Below are 22253 nucleotides of genomic sequence, written 5' to 3' on the forward strand. Positions count from 1 at the left end.
AGACAGGTGATCCCGACGGCATGCAGCTGGAGTGGCAGTACGATGAGGAGAACGACCGCATGTACGTGAATTATCCAGAAGACTGAGGCGTGGTCGTGATCATGGGCAAGCATGCAGGGTAGCATAGTCATTTCTCATCTTTTGTAGTCCATAGCGGAACTACCTTGTTTGGATGCGTGATGTAACTCTGATATATTTATGAGATGGCAGTTGAATCCCTTATTGTCATTCTACTATTATTATGTATGTGCTATGTTACCGTGCTTGCGAAACGCTTAGATGCGCTTCTTTACAATTCGGGGCCTCGTTCCCTAAATCAGAAAGGACCGCATATTAGTTGTTACAGTTGCTTGTGTGAAATATCAGTAGAACAAGACTGTTCTTCGATGTCGTCGATAACTATGTCTCGCAAGTCTATCGACAAAGTCAAACATAAACAATTTAAGCATGGCAAATGCTTCACTATGGTATATGAGCATGGCATGTTAACATGTTGCTTGTTTTGTCTAATGCAAGTGACCACAAATTAGTTGGAAGTTATTTGACCAATATATATCAATTTCAAACTCCACCTAAGGCATTTCAATTGCTATTTTATTAAAATTTCATAACGAGCAACCTTTGGTTGTTCAAACATGCATGAAAATGGTACCATCAGATTCTTTCGATTTTTATGATAATTTTTCATATATAATTTATTTCATTTGGATTTATAGATTATTTTCTATGAATTTTCAAAGTTTTTGGCATTTTCTGCAATTTCCTGAATTATTTTTATTTCAGAAAATCATTAATTACATCAGCACTGCATCATGCTCGCGTGAGCAGGTCAACACACCCGGTCCAGGTCAAACCTAACATGCGGGGACCATATATCATTGACCTGAACTGTCAAGGGGGGCTCTCAAGTGAGTAGCTTGATCATATCGTTCGTTGAGAGCTCAAACCATTTGCATCCTTGCATCATATTTCTTGGTTCTTGTTTGGTGTTTATCTTTGTGAGTTTTAGAGCTTATGGTCATCTTCATTACAAGCTCGAGTTCATCGAAAACGGAGTCCATATGCATCTTCTATGATGTTTTCGATGTTGGAAGTTTTTGCCGGTTCTTCATTAATAGAGGTCTCACTTCTTTATATCATTGGCATTTTCTAACTGAATGTTCTTAATATTTTATAGAGGTCACTGTTGGATAGCTCTTGTCGTTGTGAATTCAACAAGCTTGAGTTTGCTCGATTCAGAGTTCGTATGCGGAAGTTAGAGCAATTTCAATATCCAGCGGTAGTACCGCTCGTCGTGCCAGCGGTACTACCGCCCCCAGAGCGATACTATACTAACGCTCCCTAGCGGTATGTGGGGACCCCGACGTACAAGTCGAGACCGCCGTGCTCAGTGATCCCAGAGATCAATGCTCACCGAACACAGATACCGAATAAAAGAGTCTTACATCCATACATACCGTTTGATACAATAAATGACCACTTCGGTCGAGTCTTACAAATATAGGGCCTTATAGGCCAACACACCAAACTGGACCAATAGCGGAAATATTGGTTGAAAGCGTGAACCCATACAATGAGCCTTAACCTACATGCATTCTGACTGGGAAGCTTCCTAGCCCGCAAGAACGTCACCGAGTTAATCTTCACCATATCCTGTTCTTTCATACGTGGTCAATGAAATAACCAGTGGCAAGCCAATGAGTACTTTGAATGTACTCGCAAAACAGCCCATGATATGAACAATGAAAGTGAAGGATAACAATATCATGCATCTCTAGTATAACTCATCTTGGTGGAATGATCATGAATATGCATCAAGTTAAAGAATTACTCTTGAAGAACAGGTTACAGATATCCATATATTTGCCGAGGGCTGTACCATCCTTGTTCACCCTATGTGCCGAGTCACCGAACTTGGTCATATCCTCAATATATCAGCTAAGGGGTAAACCATTTGGGTTCACCCTATATGCCAAGTCACCGAACTTGGTCATATTATTATTTTCATAACAATACCTTTTTCCAACACCACACACACTCACTCACGCACACATGGTTTATGCGGAAACGTTGGACGTAGTTTAAGAAGGATTACCCAACTGTCCTTGACCGTGGACACGGCTTCGAATAGTTTGACACTCTACAGAGGTAGTACGCTGGACCCACGAGATCCGGGAAACTTCCGTGTCATCCACGACTCGCGGTATATCACATATACCCGAGGTAAGTACCCGATCATTATCCTTCCCCTCACGATACTAAACAAAGAGGTCCACTCGATTGGTACCCAACCCACATGTTGTACGTCTTACGAGCATCAACTCTGGACAGTAACAACCATGCGGGGACCAACGGTGTGCCTGGAACTCATAAAAATGGCATAGTCGCCCTTCCTGGCACGACCCATCATGAGACTGACGACAATCACTCCCGCCACTAGTAATGTGGTTCTTTGCTAGTACCGACGAGAGTAATCAACAAAGCCCCGTCCCATAAAGGGGTAACATGGTCGTACTAGTAAGGTTGGGACGGTCGACACATCATAAATCTAATCCCATTTCCGAAACCTTACTCACACAGAACACCGGGTGCATCACTTCACCAAAAGTGACCACCAACTCATCATCACCCTCGGGCATTAGTGGCACCAGACGGGGTTTTCATAAACCTTTGATTTAACTCATCATCATGCTCATGCAATGGTTCTCTAACTCTACTAGTCAACATGACAGTAGCATGATCCTCATAGATGGTAGGGTCAAGCTCATCATACTTGTGCTCTGAGGAGCCATATGTATAACATCACCATCATGCAAGTGCTTCGAAGAAGCCTTCGGTACCATCACACCAATGGTGAACCGGCACTATGATCACATGCAACGGAAAAGTACTTTCTATTCTAGCATGCATCAATTCATATGCTCAAGTCATGGTCAAAGGGTGCTTGCCTTTCACACGTAAGTCTCGGGGTCTTCGAGGTCTTCCGCTCCAACTCCGAATACTTCGTCTATCGTAAACTATCGTCGGAAACAAAGATAGTAAGCCACACATCAAGCAGAAATAAAAGTGTTCTCAAAAATAGAAGTTATATTTTTCTTGGACCTCTCTAGTTATAAGAAAAATACCTAAATCCTTGCCAAGGGCTTTTGGATCATCAAGGGATTTTTGAATGGATGGAAAGAGCAATAGGTGATCATTGAAGAAGCCAACAGAAATCATTCTATTAAAAATGAGTGGAGGCACTTATTTATAGAGAATGATTTTAGAAAGTGGTTTCACTGGATTTGGAGTTGGTATGAATATTCTTGAGATTTTACAGTGTGGAATAAATAGCAATAGGAGCTATTTATTTATTGCAACAGAAGTAAGTCACAGAAAAATGTTGACTAGTGTGCTCAAAATAGGTAAGGATTTTAGAAGGCTCTGGAAATTTGAATCACTCCAATTGGAGTTGATTTGAATCCTCTAGGAATTTGCAAAGGTGGTGTTTAAAGTATCTAAATGGGCATTCAGATATTATTATCACACATAAGTATATTGGAAAGAGGTGCAATGCTCAAATCTGGATAGAACAGGATTTTAGAAACCTGCAAATTTTTGAATCAATAAATTTGGAGTTAGTATGAATTTATGATGGATTTTTGAAGTTAGGAATAAAATAAAAAGAGAAAGATACTCATTCTACGAGCTAACTAGCGACAAGGGCGCTGGATAGGCAATGGGCCGGCCCAAATGCCGTGGCCACCGGCAGACTGGCCACGCAGGAGGCGCATACAACGGAATACGCCTTCCACTTGGAAAAGGCGCAAGATGCTGGGGCGCCTTCACTTAAAGGGTGGGCCGGACCTGTGAGCAGCTGACTAGCGGGGCCCAGCTGCCAGGATCTTCTTCGACCTCCCGCTCGGGCTGGGAGAGATGCGAGGCGGCACAGGGTCGTGCCCGACGTAGCTCCGGCGGCTCCAGCTGTCCCCTGGGGTCGCAGCGGCCACCAACGCGCGCGGGGCAACAAGGCCAGCCTGCCTGGATGATCATTCCTCGCCGTGGAGCTCCGAGGCACATGGGATCTCTCCAAGAGGAGCCGGCACCGGCAATCGGAAAGAACGGCGCACCGGTCGCTGGGAGGAGGGGCAGCGACGGGAGAGAGCCCTGCGGAGGAGCTGGGGTACCCTGGGAACGCTCTAGGAGGAGGAAGGGGCCGAGGAGGCACGTGGCCCGCGGGGCATGGCGGCGGCCATGGTTGCCGAAGAGAAAAGGGAAGGAAGAGAAAGCTCGGGAGGAAGAAGGGGAGCTCGAGAGGGTTCGAGGGAGAGAGGAGGACGGTTTGAGGGAGCTAGATATGCTCGGGAGGCTCTAAGTGGGGGACGAGGAGCCGAGAGAGCTCGTGAGCTCCTGGAGCTCGCGTGGGCATGGGCGCCACACGTCCCAGAGGGGCATTGGATGCTAGCTAGCGTCATGGAGGGGGTCAAGGAGGGATGGGGGGATGCTCTGGCGCTCTAGGGCATACTGCAGCTGCGGGACACGAGCTAGGGAACAAGGAAATGGTGCAGAGCACCATTAGTGCAGGCTGACAGCCTGGTCACTATGGCCACACGTGTCCAGGGTGTCCATTCGACCTGGAAAAGTTGTCTCCCATGCAAGGCATGCTTGCCAGAGGTCACTGGTGGAGTTTGGAGCCAAGTGAAGAAGGTTTGAATGGGTGTTGACTATGATTTAGTTTGCAGCAACAAACTTAAGGCTAGCAGAACTGGCTTGCACAGGGGTTTAATTGAGAGAAAACCATGTCCAACACTCTTGTTTATAGAAGGACTACTAGCCTGCCAAATTTTAGCTTAGGAAAGCAAGTGTAGCTAGTACTTGTTGTACAAAGCCACATTTCAGCCAGAAATAAACTTGAGGAGGTGCTGCTCATTTTCTCCACATGAGCATGCCATATCTTTGTTCTAAATGAAGCATTGACACACTAGGGAGGCTCTGCAAAGAATTGGGGGCCTTGCGTTGAGCAGAAGTGAAACAAGAGGGTAAAAACAGTGATTCCATGGGTGAAAATGAGAGAAGTTACATAGGGTCCTTCACTAATAATTGACCAGTGGCCATGGTAAAGTCACTGGAGGTGAAATGTAACTATGTGAGGCTGTGGTAGAAAGTTGAGCTCAAGGAATAAAGTGGAAGGGGCAAAAGAAGCCTCATTAGTGAGTGCACACAAGGTGTTTGATCTGCGGTTAGGCTACCAGATAGATTCCAATGGCCATGAAACTTACCAAGTTCAAATAATAGATGAAAATAGGCTTGCACACCAAAATTGGGATTTCCTGGAGAAGTTTTCCAATGTAGACTTGAAAACCCCCAAAAATGGGCAGAAATGGGTTTCTCCTTAGAACCCTATTCAAATAAATTCCCACAAATCCAATATTTGGTGTAGGGGCATTATTTTAGCATTAAGGCATGCACAAAAGTTTTAGGTCAATTGGAGAAACTTTATAATGTAAAGTTTACCAAAGCCAGAAATCAACAGAGAGGGTTTTGAGGGTCTTAGGACAAGTTCCTCTATTCTCCTTGATGTACCACTTGGTGTGGATGCCTTATTGGAGTATTGGAACATGTCCACCAAATTTGAGCACAATTGGAGACACTTCACAATGTAGAGTTGCTCAAATTTGATTCTGGACAGAGAGGGTTTTAGAGTGATTAGGGGACCAAATCAACTTGGATTAACATGAAACTTGGCAAGATCATCAAGCATATCATAGATGACATACTAGAATTATAGTGGAATTTATTGAGAATATTTTGAAATATTCCAAAAGCTTGAAATAGGCATGAACGGTTTTGGAGGGGTTTTCCCATTTTTTGAACATGACCATGTGTTGAAAGTCATAAATATGGTATAAATATATCGAGTGAGTTTCCCTTAATTTTCTTAATTATTTTGAAAGCAATAAAAATAACTTTCCTTCATAGGAGACCATTTCTGGCCTCACAGAAAGGCTTTTAAATAAAATAACAAAATAACTTTCAAAATAATAATATGATGGTTTTTGGAAGACATTTTGATAATAGGTTTTATATAAAAGTAGTTGTGCAAAATAAATTCCCTTATTTGAGGACTTGTAGTACAAACCTCATCTCACGGGTTTGAAAGTTTAATTCAAAGAAATGCTTTTTGGTGAGAATAATATTTGGTGAAAATAGATATTTATCCTAAACACATGGCATGATCATTAGGCAGGAGATCATGGAATGAGGAGGTGATTAGGAGGATGGCAAGAATTAATGGGGAGCAATCACATGCATTCAAGCAAACAGGCAAACAATAGTCACTGCAAGCATCACAAGCACTCACAAAAAAATTTAATTGGTACTAATTTTTGAAATAAGTTAATTAGTCAGGAAGGCCAAAAACTGGGTGTTACAGACCTTACCCCCTTAAGAAAATCTCGTCCCCGAGATTTCTAGGCTAGGGGTTGGTGAGATACAAAATCTTGAGTCGGAGGTAGTCTTCATGTCTCCATGTTGCTGTGGTGGTCTTGAGGTGTTTGATGATACAACTTCGAATGTTTCGCACGTCCTTGCCTGATCGTGGGTGGGTCTCGTAGTAAGTTAGGCTTGACCGAGGTCAAGGGCTTAGTGAACTAAGTTCGTGCAAGGTTTTGGCTTGCAAGTGCATTCCAAGTCAGAATACGTGGCAAGATAGTGTGTCTGGCTTCTGGTCCTGGGCTTCGCATGCCAGTTAGTGACATCAAGATGTCTCGTGTTAGAACGCACTGCCAAAGTGTTCGCATGGCTTCCTGCTTACGGGGTAGTCCTTGACTTCCTTTCGGCAGTCAAGCTATGGTCGCAAATAGTCTTCGTAGGCTTCTTGTGAAAGGGTCCGGGTTGGGTCTCATCTACGAGTCTAAGCTCGGAGGCTCAGGTCCAGAATGGTCCTGCCATCTTGGGGGGGTTGCGAGGGGTTCTGGATAAGCTGGCTACCCAAGAGTATAGACCAGTCATCCATTCCCAAGGTCTGCGACTCAGTGGGTGGGTGGATTACCTTAGACAGGTCTTCACCACAACTTACTAGTACTCGTGTCCTTGATTTGGACCAAGGAGAGGTCGTCTGATTATTTCGCTTGCCCAAAGACTTCATCACCTTGAATCATCGAGGCTTCTTGACGTCGTTGATGTAGTCGGTGCGCGGTTGGTGGTTGACTTCTATTGCTTCATCTTCGTTGTCGTGGCTCTCTTGTCACGGCGGTTCTTCGTCTTGACTTGAGTAGGATGGACTTTCGTCGTCTTGGGATTGCCTCAAAAAGTCCACCTTCTCGAGATATCACTGTACCCTCATGAGGCATAACAATCAACATTCCTGGGCTTGTCCAAACATGACTAAGGTGTTCTTCCTCTTACTGGATAAATAAGTATGTCATCAGTGAGGATGACAACATATTTTCCCCAAACAAGACGTAAGCACAGTGCTCAAGAGTCGGTGAGGAGAACGGAACTTTCTATGGGCGGTACTGGCCATATTTTAACGACTTAGTGTCGTCTTCTATGGTCGCAGTCCGTCCATCTCGTGGCTCAGCGAAGCTTTAGGGTCTTAAGGAACTTAGGATGTGGGCAAACAGTTATCATCTTATCTCTAAGCACATTCCTTAGATGCCAATAGTTCGAAGGCTAACTTGGGACGACATCACCTCAACTCGACTCCACAGTTGAGGGAAGAACTAACCCCAACTCTACAAGTATGGTGCAACTATGATGCACACGCACTCCTATGCAAGAACCTTGGGGAGACATACAGCTACCACGATTGAATCTGAGGCACAAAAATCCAATTGTCCACCTAAGTCATCCAACGGACAGGGTACTACACTACTATTTTAAGGAAACACATAGTATACCAATCCAATATCTTGTTTCCTTCCTATGAATCTGATCAAGAAATCCATCAATCCGATCAATCATGACTAGACTCACCACTCCTACGAATCCAACACTGATGGGGTTTACATGATCTCTTGGAGACCTCATAATCCCCATATTACTGCAAGGATTACGTCATAGCATACCCACCAACTTCAATAATCATGGCCATCTAATCTCCAAGGCCAAACCACATAGGTTGTAAATCAATTTGACCACTCCAAGTATACGCACTCTATATCCACCAAGAAACATGTTATCATGATCGAGATTATCAGGCTAAATCCAATTTATTCCGAACCATGTGGTTTCTGTCATCCTCAACACTCTATTAAGATTACCTATTTAAATACAAGGCTCAAATCCAATATGAAGTCTACTTGTTACTCCGAGTCACCATGATAATTGTCTCCAAACCATGCCAACTACTTGATAACGTCATGTATACCACCGAGAATATTGTTGTTCACGATAATGATCGTCCTACTAAATCCAATCTTACTCCAGATTATGTAGATTATGCTAATATACCAACTTGTTCCACCAAGTTTACCTACCTTTATAAGGGTCTCTCGATCCTCCAAAATAGTCTAGCTATATCCTCAAGACACATATCATCATCACCATGACAGTCTTTAGTGTATACCCTAATATATCAGAGAACGATCCTCTTATGGCATCAGGGTTACAGTGCTAGCTTAAGCTTGAAGGATACTTGTTCACGGTGATCACTTGTTCCATAAGGAACCTGGTGCTAAGCGGGGTTTATCGGGGACCTACACGTGTTCTGGCAAGTCCGTGTACTAGACACGTGACTAGAAAATTTCAGCCGGAAAGGCATGTGGAGGTTAGTCTGGTCTAGTGTGGTTTTCCAATCTTGAGGGAAAAGCACACTCCTACGGGTTGCGTGTGGTTAAGCATAGCACAGTCGGTGTCTTCAGTGTCAGCCATCCTTCAAAGTGGATCCTTGGTGCATCTTGCCTTGCCATCTTCAGTTGCCGAGAGGGGTGAGGGAGAGACAGCACAGAGGGGAGTGTCCAAGGGTTTCAGTGTAATTAAACAAGCGTTGAAAAGTCAACTGAAACGAGTGCTAAAATTATTTTGAACATCAAAATAAGACGAGTGATATAACTGCATGCTTGTTGCCTAAGCAAGGTCCGACTTATATCAATGCACAAACAACAAAACAACCAACACATAACATGGTCCATCCAAACCATTCCACGGACTCGACTTCACATAGGGAATTCAGGACTCATCGTATCCTAGGTTCCGGGACTCGACGGTCGTGCCTACTTCTTGCTCCGGAGAGGTGTCCGCTAAGTCTTCTGGACCTTCTCAGGGTGTTGTCACGCCTCTTCTTGTCGCTTGGTGAAGCAATTCGCTTGAGTTGTAAAGAACTATGGTTGTCTTCTCGTCTAGGAAGTTGTTGACGAAGGTGGTTCTTCATAGCTGTCACTGACAGGGTCTTCTATTGTCTTCATGATCTTGTCGGTGTCTTCTTATCTTCCGAGGCTTCGAGAGTCTCAGGTGGACACCTTCATGCACCGATATTTGCATGACATGATAGAGTTCTCATCTGTCAATCATACTAATTGCGATATCGACACCTAGAGCGGGGGATGAAAAGAACTGTTTTCCTGCTCACTAAGGTGAGGCGGACCAAATGGCGAGGTTCTCATCCACCGGTGGTGGTCGACACAATCCTTATAATTGACAGGGTCGCTCTATTAGTGATGCAGATCAAGGTTTGCATATATTATGTCCAGATTATCGTAGGCGAAAGTGGCACCACTCTGGAACGGTGCCCAGGGTTTCACCATCTTCTAAGCCTCAATGTCCTTGTTCCTCATGGAGGTACTTCTGTTGGTGTCGTATGGTCGCAGAGTTGCCTTCTGTGTCTTTCAGCACAGGTGTTTGCCTGGAAAGGTTACTTCCTTCCGGGCTGAGCATGAGGACTACAATTTATCCCGTGGTCAAAGGGCATAAGGTACTAGCGACCATTTGCAAGTTTTGAAAAAGTAGACGAGGAGTGTCAAGAAAATAAGAGTGGAAGGCTAGAGCATAACCTTCAATTTTCTTTGAAGATTTAGGAGAGTCGAGAAAATATATAGGTTTTGCAAGTATTTTGAAGGATCTGGAAAGAAGTTTTATCCTGACTAACGTCCGTGCTAACTAGGGGCTTCCTACACTCAGGATGGCTCTGATACCAGCTCTGTGGGGACCCCGACTTACGCGTCGAGATCGTCGTGCTCAGTGATCCCAGAGATCAATGCTCACCGAAAACAGATACCGAATAAAAGAGTCTTACATCCATACATATTGTTTGATACAATAAATGACCACTTCGGTCGAGTCTTACATATATAGGGCCTTATAGGCCAACACACAAAACTGGACCAATAGTGGAAATATTGGTTGAAAGCGTGAACCCATGCCATCAGCCTTAACCTACATGCATTCTGACTGGGAAGCGTCCTAGCCCGCAAGAACATCACGAGTAAATCTTCACCATATCCTGTTCTTTCATACCTGGTCAATGAAATAACGAGTGGCAATCCAATGAGTACTTTGAATGTACTCGCAAAACAGCCCATGATATGAACAATGAAAGTGAAGGATAACAATATCATGCATCTCTAGTATAACTCATCTGGGTGGAATGATCATGAATATGCATCAAGTTAAAGAATTACTCTTGAAGAACATGTTACAAATATCCATATATCTGCCGAGGGTTGTACCATCCGGTTTCACCCTATGTGCCTTGGTCATATCCTTGATATATTACCTGAGGTCTAAACCATCCGGGTTCACCCTATATACCAAGTCACCGAACTTGGTCATATTATTATTTTCATAGCATACCTTTTTCCAACACCACACACACTCACTCACGCACACATGGTTTATGAGGAAACGCTGGACGTAGTTTAAGCAGGATTACCCAACTGTCCTTGACTGTGGACACGGCTATTCGAATAGTTTGACACTCTGTAGAGGTAGTACGCTGGACCCACGAGATCCGGGAAACTTCCGTGTCATCCACGACTCGCTGTATATCACATATACCCGAGGTAAGTACCCGATCATTATCTTTCCCCTCACGATACTAGACAAAGAGGTCCACTCGATTGGTACCCAACCCACATGTTGTACGTCTTACGAGCACCGACTCTGGACAGTATCAACCATGCGGGGACCAACGGTGTGCGTGGAACTCATAAAAATGGCATAGTCGCCCTTCCTGACACGACCCCATCACGAGAGTGACGACAATCACTCCCGCCACTAGTAATGTGGTTCTTTGCTAGTACTGACCAGAGTAATCAACAAAGCCCCGTCCCATAAAGGGGTAACGTGGTCGTACTGGTAAGGTTGGGACGGTCGACACATCATAAATCTAATCCCATTTCTGAAACCTTACTCACACAAAACACCGGGTGCATCACTACAGTAAAAGTGACCACCAACTCATCATCACCCTCGGGCATTAGTGGCACCCGACGGGGTTTTCATAAACCTTTGATTTAACTCATCATCATGCTCATGCAATGGTTCTCTAACTCTACTAGTCCACATGACAGTAGCATGATCCTCATAGATGGTAGGGTTAAGCTCATCATAGTTGTGCTCCGAGGAGCCATATGTATAACATCACCATCATGCAAGTGCTTCGAAGAAGCCTTCGGTACCATCACACCAATGATGAACCGGCACTATGATCACATGCAACGGAAAAGTACTTGCTATTCTAGCATGCATCAATTCATATGCTCAAGTCATGGTCAAAGGGCTGCTTGCCTTGCTCACGTAAGTCCTCGGGGTCTTTGAGGTCTTCCGCTCCAACTCCGAATACTTCGTCTATCGTCAACTATCGTCGAAAACAAACATAGTAAGCCACACATCAAGCAGAAATAAAAGTGTTCTAAAAAATAGAAGTTATATGGATTATGGTCATAAGAAAAATACCTCAATCCTTGCCAAGAGATTATGGATCATCAGGGGATTTTTGAATGGATGGAAAGAGCAATAGGTGATCATTGAAGAAGCCAACAGAAATCATTCTGTAAAAAATGAGTGGAGGCACCCATTTACAGAGAATGATTTTAGAAATTTTTAGGAAGTGGTTTCACTGGATTTGGAGTCGGTATGAATATTCTAGAGATTTTACAGTTTGGAATAAATAGCAATAGGAGCTATTTATTTATTGCAACAGAAGTAAGTCACACAAAATTTTTGACCAGGGTTCCAAAAATAGGTAAGGATTTCAGAAGGCTCTAGAAATTTGAATCACTCCAATTGGAGTTGATTTGAATCCTCTAGGAATTTGCAAAGGTGGTTTTTAAAGTGTCTAAATGGGCATTTAGATATTATTATCACAAAGAAGTATATTGGAAGGAGGTGCAATTCTCAAATTTGGATAGAACAGGGTTTTAGAAACCTGAAATTTTTTGAATCAATAAATTTGGAGTTAGTATGAATTTATGATGGATTTTTGAAGTTAGGAATAAAATAAAAAGACAAAGATACTCATTCTACGAGCTAACTAGCGCCAAGGGCGCTGGATAGGCAATGGGCCGGATCAAATGCCCTGGCCACCGGCAGACTAGCCACCAGGAGGCGCATTCCACGGAATACGCCTTCCACTTGGAAAAGGCGCAAGATGCCGGGGCGCCTTCACTTAAAGGACGGGCCCGACCTGTGAGCAGTTTACGAGCGGGGCCCAGCTGCCAGAATCTTCTTCCACCTCCCGCTCAGGCTGGGAGAGAGGGGAGGCGGCACAGGGTCGTGCCCGGCGTAGCTCCGGCGGCTCCGGCTGTCTCCTGGGATCGCAGCAGCCACCAACGCGCGCGGGGCGACAAGGCCAGCCTGCCTGGCTGGTCATTCCTCGTCGGGGAGCTCCGAGGCGCGCGGGATCTCTCCGAGAGGAGTCGGCGCCGGCAATCGGAAAGAACGGCGCACCGGCCGCTGGGAGGAGGGGCAGCGACGGGAGAGGGCCCTGCGGACGAGCTGGGGTACCCTGGGAACACTCTAGGAGGAGGAAGGGGCCGAGGAGGCACGCGGCCCGCGGGGCATGGCGGCGTCCATGGTTGTCGAAGAGAAAAGGGAAGGAAGAGAAGGCTCGGGAGGAAGAAGCGGAGCTCGAGAGGGTTCACGGGAGAGAGGAGGAGGGTTTGAGGGAGCCAGAGATGCTCGGGAGGCTCTAAGTGGGGGGAGGAGGAGCCGAAAGAGCTCGGGAGCTCCTGGAGCTCGCGTGGGCCTGGGCGCCACACGTCCCAAAGGGGCATAGGATGCTAGCTAGCGTCATGGAGGGGGTCAAGGAGGGATGGGGATGCTCTGGCGCTCTGGGGCATACTGCAACTGTGGGACACGGGCTAGGGAACAAGGAAATGGTGCAGAGCACCATTAGTGCAGGCTGACAGCGTGGTCACCATGGCCACGCGTGTCCAGGGTGTCCATTCGACCTGGAAAAGTTGTCTCCCATGCAAGGCATGCTTGCCAGAGGTCACTAGTGGAGTTCGGAGCCAAGTGAAGAAGGTTTGAATGGGTGTTGACTATGATTTAGTTTGCAGCAGCAAACTTAAGGATAGCAAAACTGGTTTGCACATGGGTTTCATTGAGGGAAAACCATGTCCAACACCCTTGTTTATAGAAGGACTACTAGCCTGCCAGATTTCATCTCAGGAAAGCAAGTGTAACTAGTACTTGCTGTACAAAGCCACATTTCAGCCAGAAATAAACTTGAGGAAGTGGTGCTCATTTTCTCCACATGAGCATGCCATATCTTTGTCCTAAATGAAGCATTGACACACTAGGGAGGCTCTGGAAAGAATTGGGGGCCTTGGGTTGAGCAGAAGTGAAACAAGAGGGTAAAAACAGTGATTCCATGGGTGAAAATGAGAGAAGTTACATAGGGTCCTTCACCAATAATTGACCAGTGGCCATGGTAAAGTCACTGGAGGTGAAATGTAACTATGTGAGGCTGTGGTAGAAAGTTGAGCTCAAGGAATAAAGTGGAAGGGGCAAAGGAAGCCTCATTAGTGAGTGCACACAAGGTGTTTGATCTGTGGTTAGGCTACCAGATGGATTCCAATGGCCATGAAACTTAACAGGTTCAAATAATAGATGAAAATAGGCTTGCACACCAAAATTGGGATTTGCTGGAGAAGTTTTCCAATGTAGACTTGAAAAACCCCAGAAATGGGCAGAAATGGGTTTCTCCTTAGAACCCTATTCAAATAAATTCCCACAAATCCAATATTTGGTGTAGGGAAATTATTTGAGCATTAAGGCATGCCCAAAAAGTTTTAGGTCAATTGGAGAAACTTTATAATGTAAAGTTTACCAAAGACAGAAATCAATAGAGAGGGTTTTGAGGGTCTTAGGACAAGTTCCTCTATTCTCCTTGATGTACCACTTGTTGTGGATGCCTTATTGGAGTATTGGAACATGTCCACCAAATTTGAGCACAATTGGAGACACTTCACAATGTAGAGTTTCTCAAATTTGATTATGGACAGACAGGGTTTTAGAGTGATTAGGGGAGCCAAATCAACTTTGATTAACATGAAACTTGGCAAGATCATCAAGCATATCATAGATGACATGCTAGAATTTTACTGGAATCTATTGAGAATATTTCTTATGGAAATATTCCAAAAGCTTGAAATAGACAGGAATGGTTTTGGAGGGGTTTGCCCAATATTTTGAACATGACCATGTGTTTAAACTCATAAATATGGTATAAATATATCCACTGAGTTTCCCTAAATTTTCTTAAATATTTTGAAAGCAATACAAATAACTTTCCTTCATAGGAGTCCATTTCTGGCCTCACATAAAGGGTTTTAAATAAAATAATAAAATAACTTTTAAAATAATAATATGATGGTTTTTGGAAGACATTTTGATAATAGGTTTTAAATAAAAGTATTGGTGCAAAATAAATTCCCTAATTTGAGGACTTGTAGTACAAACCTCATCTCACGGGTTTGAAAGTTTAATTCAAAGAAATGCTTTTTGGTGAGAATAATATTTGGTAAAAATAGATATTTATCCTAAACACATGGCATGATCATTAGGCACGAGATCATGGAATGAGGATGTGATTAGGAGGATGGCAAGAATTAATGGGGAGCAATCACATGCATTCAAGCAAACAGGCAAACAATAGTCACTCGGAGCATCACAAGCACTCACAAAAAAAATTAATTGGTCCTAATTTTTGAAATAAGTTAATTAGTCAGGAAGGCCAAAAACTGGGTGTTACACGGTAGTACCGCTCTAGCAACGGTAGTACCGCTCCATCAGACTGTTTTTGCGCATCCTTTTTGGCCTCATCATGGTCGGTGAACCTACCGTGCGGTAGTACCGCTCCCATGAGCAGTAGTACCGCTTTGTGCAGGCTGTGAAGCATAACAGTTGGATTTTCCCCACCAATAAAAGGGAGTCTTCTTCCCCATTGAACCTTATCTCTTTAGCTCGTGTTCTCCCCCCATTGTTGACCTTCTTCGAGCTTGCTATCTCCCAATCCCTCCAATTATTCTTGCTAGTTCTTGAGGGAAAGAGGATATCTAGATCCACATTTCCACCAATCACTTTCTCCTCTAAGTGAGGGGAACCCTTTGGGTCTAGATCTTGGAGTTCTTCGTGTTCTTCCCCGTTCTTCCTCTCATTTTCCTCCCTAGAATTGGTTGCTTTGGTGGGATTTGGAAGAGAAGGACTTGGGCACTCTGTGTGCCCTTGCCAGTGCATTTGGTGCACAGGTTTGAGTTCTCCACGATGATACGTGGAAGTGAGAAGTTGAGAAGCTTATTACCCTTGGGTACTTGGTACCCCTATAAGCTTGGTTGTGCCTCGGAGCTCAATCATTGTGGTGTAAGGCTCCGGGCAAGCATCGGGGTCTCCCATTAAGTTGTGGAGATTGCCCCGAGCATTTGTGGTCACCTCAAAGCCATATGCCATTGTGGTGAAGCTTCGTGGCGTTGTTGGGATCCTCCAATTAAGTTGTGGAGATTACCCCAACCTTGTTTGTATGGGTTCGGTGACCGCTCTCAAGGGTCCCTTAATGGAATCACGGCATCTTGCATTGTGCGAGGGCGTGAGGAGATTACGGTGGCCTTAGTGGCATCTTGGTGAGCATTGTGCCTCCACACCGCTCCAACGGAGATTAGCATCCGCAAGGGTGTGAACTTCGGGATACATCATCGTCTCCACGTGCCTCGGTTATCTCTTACCCAAACCCTTTACTTATGCACTTTACTTTGTGATAGCCATATTGTTTCTTGTCATATATCTTGCTATCACTTAGTTGTTTATCTTGCTTACCATAAGTATTTGGTGCACATAGTTGAGCCTAGTTGTTTTAGGTTTTGTGCTTGACAAATTAAACGTTAGTTTTATTCCGCATTTCTTCAAGCCTAAACCATAATTATTTTAAAGCGCCTATTCACCCCCCCTCTAGGCGACATCCACGTCCTTTCACACGGGAGGGAATGAGGATGGGGAAGAAGAGAGAGGGATCCATGGTGTTTCCATGGCACAGGTGGGGCGAGGGGGAGGCAGCTCCATGCCAAGCAGGAGGTGGAGGCCGGCGTAAGCGCGGTCGACACCGCATATGCCTACTTGCCGGAGGTGGGGGATAACCTCCTCGCCCATGGCGGGCTAGGCCAGCTGCCTCATGGGCCACGTAAGCTAGGTAGAATTTCTTTCTTTCTTTTTATTTTTGTTCTCTTTTCTATTTTCGGCAATTTGTTTTGGTTTATAATAATATAAAACCATTTCCTAACACCTTGAGAAAAATATATGTGGGCGGATGGACTTATCCAAAGCCACACAATAATTCCTAGTGTTTCTAGACATATATTTTATATATAGTTAATATAAATCTACTAAAAACAATTGTTGGATTAAACAAATGCCCAAAATAAAATGTTTCTGTTATTCCAAAATATTGGTTGACATTTTTACCTCATGCCAATATTTTATTAGAATACCAGGAACATTTTCTTGAATCCTTCTGAAGCAATTTTTATATTGCTTATTTGGCAAAAAATGAATTCTCACGCTTGATCATTCCTCATTTCATTTTAATTTTAAAATAAAGATGCATGTGTGAATGCATTAACAAGCAAGGTCAAACTAGGGTTGTGACAACTCACCCCCGCTAAACAAGAATCTTGTCCCGAGATTCAGGTGTAGTCGGGAAGAGGGCGGGGTACTCTAGTCGAAGATAATATTGTTGCTCCCAGGTTGCTTCATCCTCAGAGAAGAGAATACGAATATTATATTCTCGACATGAACGGTCATCTTGAAGATCAAGCGTTTCGTGGTCCACTTTGCGGATAGGATCCTTGAAGTAACGCGTGAGTTGAGAAACGTGGAACACATCATGAACTTTGGCAAGTTGCATGGGTAGTTCCATAGAGCATTGACATGGTATAGGCTATGTGATGATACTGGATCATGGAACTACAACCGATTGAAATTGGAATTTCATCAAAGGTTTTATCCTATGCATTTGGTACATCGTGATCGGAATTATATTTATAATTTTTGGCCTCGTGACAGAGAAAGAATCGCTCAAGCTTGGGGAGGCTTAAATCAATGTTATATTCATGCCCCAACCATGAGCTCTCGAGGGAAATTATCATTCACTCGGCTTTCTCATGATAATCGCACCATGCTTGACACTTCTTGTACCGGTTCTTTTATGAAGAGAGATATTGACTTCAAATGGAATTTATTGGAAAGAATTAAACGCAACTCTGAAGATTGGGAGTTTGATGAAGGTAAGGAGTCAGGTATGAATCTCAAGCTTGATTGCGTTAAATCCTTTGTTGAAACAAATACCTTTTGTGATTTTAGCACTAAATATGGACTTGACTCTGAGATAGCAGCTTCATTGTGTGAATCATTTGCTGCTCATATTGATCTGCCTAAAGAGAAGTGGTTTAAATATCATCCTCCCTTAGAAGTCAATGTAGTTAAACCCAATCCAGTTGAAGAGAAAGTCATCGCTTATAATGATCCTATTGTTCCCAGTGCTTACATTGAGAAACCACCTTTCCCTGTTAGGATAAAGGATCATGCTAAAGCTTCAACTGTAATACGTAGGGTCTACATTAGAACACCTACACCCCGTGAGAAAATTAGAGTTGAACCTAGCATTGCAATTATCAAAGATCTCCTGTCCAATAATGTTGATGGCCATGATATTCACTTCTGTGAAGATGCTGCTAGAATTGCTAAACCACATGCTAGAGACAAACATAGGCCTGTTGTTGGCACGCCTGTTGTTTCTGTTAAGATAGGAGATCATTGTTATCATGGTTTATGTGACGTGGGTGCTAGTGTTAGTGCAATACCTCAATCTTTATATGATGAAATTAAAGACGAGATTGCACCTGTTGAGATGGAACCTATTGATGTCACTATTCAGCTTGCCAATAGAGATACTATCTGCCCTTTGGGAATTGTTAGAGATGTTGAAGTCTTGTGTGGTAAAACGAAGTATCCTGCTGATTTTCTCGTTCTTGCTACCACACAAGATAGCTTTTGTCCCATCATATTTGGCAGACCCTTCCTCAATACTGTCAATGCTCATATTGACTGTGAGAAGAAAACTGTCACTGTTGGCTTTGAAGGTGTGTCACATGAGTTCAATTTCTCCAAGTTTTTTAGACAACCTCATGAAAAAGAGTTGCCTAGTAAGGATGAAATTATTGCCCTAGCTTCTATCGCTGTGCCTCCTACTAATCCTTTAGAGCAATACTTGCTTGAGTATGAAAATGATATGCATATGGATGAAAGGGATGAGATAGATAGAGTTATCTTTGAACAATATCCTATCCTTAAGAATAATTTGCCTGTTGAACTGCTTGGAGAACCACCCCCACCAAAGGGTGATCCTGTGTTCGTGCTCAAACAGTTGCCTTATACTCCTAAATATGCTTATCTCGATGAAAAAGAGATATATCTCGTTATTATTAGTGCTAGCCTCTCAGAGCATGAAGAAAAGAAGTTACTAAAAACTCTGAGGAAGCACCTTGCTGCTATTGGATATACTCTTGATGATCTTTAGGGCATTAGTCCCACTCTATGCCAGCACAAGATTAAAACCGATCCTGATTCCAAACTAGTTGTCGATCAACAACGGAGATTAAATCCTAAGATGAAAGAGGTAGTAAGAAAAGAAAAACTAAAGCTCCGGGAAGGAGGTATTATCTATCATGTTGCTCATAGTGATTGGGTGAGTCCGGTGCATTGCGTCCCTAAAAAGGGAGGTATTACCGTTGTCCCTAATGATAAGGATGAATTGATTCCACAGAGGATTATTACTAGCTATAGGATGGTGATCGATTTTAGGAAATTGAATAAGGCCACTAGGAAAGATCATTACCCTTTGCCTTTTATCGACCAAATGCTAGAAAGCTGTATAAACACACACACTTCTACTTTCTAGATGGTTATTCTGGTTTCTCCCAAATACCTGTTGCACAATCTGATCAGGAGAAAACCACTTTCACCTGCCCTTTCGGTACCTTTGCTTACAGATGTATGCCTTTTGACTTATGTAATGCACCTGCTACCTTTCAAAGATGTATGATGGCTATATTCTCTGACTTCTGTGAAAAGATTGTTGAGGTTTTCACTTATGACTTCTCTGTTTACGGATCTTCTTTTGATGATTGCCTCGGCAACCTTGATCGAGTCTTGTAGAGATGTAAAGATACCAACCTTGTCTTGAATTGGGAGAAGTGCCACTTTATGGTTAATGAAGGCATCGTCTTAGGACATAAAATATCTGAAAGAGGTATTCAAGTCAATAAGGCTAAGGTTGATGCAATTGGGAAAATGCCATGCCCTACAGATATCAAAGGTATAAGAAGTTTCCTTGGTCATGTTGGTTTCTAAAGAAGGTTCATTAAGGACTTTTCTAAGATTTCTAGGCCTCTTACCAATCTCTTGCAAAAGGATATTCCTTTTGTTTTTGACGATGATTGTGAGGAAGCCTTCGAAATACTTAAAAAGGCCTTGATAACTGGGCCTATTGTTCAACCACCCGATTGGAACTTACCTTTTGAAATCATGTGTGATGGTAGTGATTATGCTGTTGGCGCTGTTCTAGGACAAAGAGTTGATAAGAAGTTGAATGTTATTCAGTATGCTAGTAAAACTCTAGACAGTCCCCAAAGAAACTATGGTACTATTGAAAAGGAATTTTTAGCAGTCGTGTTTGCATGTGAAAAGTTCAGATCTTACATAGTTGATTCCAAAGTCACTATTCACATTGATCACGCTGATATTAAGTACCTTATGGAAAATAAAGACGCTAAACCTAGACTTATCAGATGGGTTCTCTTGCTACAAGAATTTGATTTGCATGTCGTTGATAGGAAGGGTGCTGAAAACCCTGTAGCAGATAACTTGTCTAGGTTGGAGAATGTTCTTGATGACCCATAACCTATTGATGATAGCTTTCCTGATGAGCAACTGAATGTCATCAATACTTCACATAGTACACCGTGGTATGCTAATTATGCAAACTATATCGTTACCAAATATGTACCACCTAGTTTCACATACCATCAAAAGAAGAAATTCTTCTTTGATTTGAGACATTACTTTTGGGATGATCCTCACCTTTATAAGGAAGGAGTAGATGGTGTTATTAGACGTTGTGTACCTGAACATGAACAGGGACAGATCCTACAGAAGTGTCACTCCGAGGCTTACGGAGGACACCATGCGGGAGATAGAACTGCACACAAGGTATTGCAATCAGGTTTCTATTAGCCCACTCTCTTCAAGGATGCCCGTAAGTTTGTCTTGTCTTGTGACGAATGTCGAAGAATAGGTAATATCAGTAAATGTCAGGAAATGCCTTTGAATTATTCACTTGTCATTGAACCATTTGATGTTTGGGGCTTTGATTATATGGGACCTTTTCCAAAATCCAACAGGTACACTCATATCCTAGTTGTTGTTGATTACGTTACTAAGTGGGTAGAAGCTATCCCAACTAGTAGTGCTGATCACAACACCTCTATCAGGATGCTTAAAGAAGTTATTTTCCCTAGATTTGGAGTCCCTAGATATCTAATGACCGATGGTGGTTCACATTTTATTCATGGTGCTTTCCGTAAAACGCTTGCTAAGTATGATGTCAACCATAGAGTTGCATCTCCCTATCACCCTCAGTCTAGTGGTCAAGTAGAGCTAAGTAATAGAGAGATTAAACTAATTCTACAAAAGACTGTCAATAGGTCCAGAAAGAATTGGTCTAAGAAGCTCGATGATGCACTGTGGGCTTATAGAACTGCTTATAAGAATCCCATGGGCATGTCTCCGTACAAAATGGTTTATGGTAAAGCGTGTCATTTACCTCTTGAGCTAGAGCATAAGGCTTATTGGGCAATCAAAGAGCTCAACTTTAATTTCAAACTTGCTGGTGAGAAAAGGTTATTTGATATTACTCGCTTGATGAAAGGAGAGCTCAGGCATATGAAAATGCCAAGTTGTTCAAAGAAAAGGTTAAGAGGTGGCATGATAAAAGGATACAGAAACGTGAGTTCAATGTAGGTGATTATGTCTTGCTATATAATTCTCGTTTAAGATTTTTTGCAGGCAAGCTTCTCTCTAAATGGGAAGGTCCTTACATTGTTGAGGAAGTATATCGTTCCGGTGCCATCAAGATCAACAACAAGGAAGGTAATTTTCCGAGAGTGGTAAATGGGCAAAGAATCAAGCAGTATATCTCACGTACTCCCATAAATGTTGAAAGCAATATTATCAATACCATAACTCCGGAGGAGTACATAAGGGATATTTATGAGCCTGTTTCAGACTCCGAAAAAAAAGAGGTATGTGATTCGGTAAGTAAACCGACTCCAAAACTTTTCCAATAGGATTTTTTATCCATTTTGGATTTTTTAGAAAAATAGAAAAAATTAAAGTAGTCCAGAAAGCGCACGAGGAGGCGACAAGCCTGCCACGCGTGGGCCACCCCCTGGCCGCGCCTGGGGGGCTTGTGACCACCTCGTGTGCCTCCTGGACTCCGTTTTCTTGCGGAGTACTCCTTCTGGTCGGAAAAAATCATTATATATTCTCCCGAAAGGTCTGACCCTCATATCACGCAATTATCCTCTGTTTTCGTTTCGAGCCTGTTTCTGCCGCAGATTTAGAGCAAGATGTCATCTCAGGAATCTGTAGGGGAGAACGATCTCCCTCAAGTCCATGAAGAAGTAAATGCTAATCTGAAAAGAATGGAGGTCATGGAGGCCAAGGAAAGGCTACCTGAAGAAACTAAGGGCAAAAGTAAGGACAAGAATCCAGCATTGGATGAA

Source organism: Hordeum vulgare, chromosome 3H, assembly GCF_904849725.1.
Source record: "Hordeum vulgare subsp. vulgare chromosome 3H, MorexV3_pseudomolecules_assembly, whole genome shotgun sequence".
NCBI lineage: Eukaryota > Viridiplantae > Streptophyta > Magnoliopsida > Poales > Poaceae > Hordeum > Hordeum vulgare.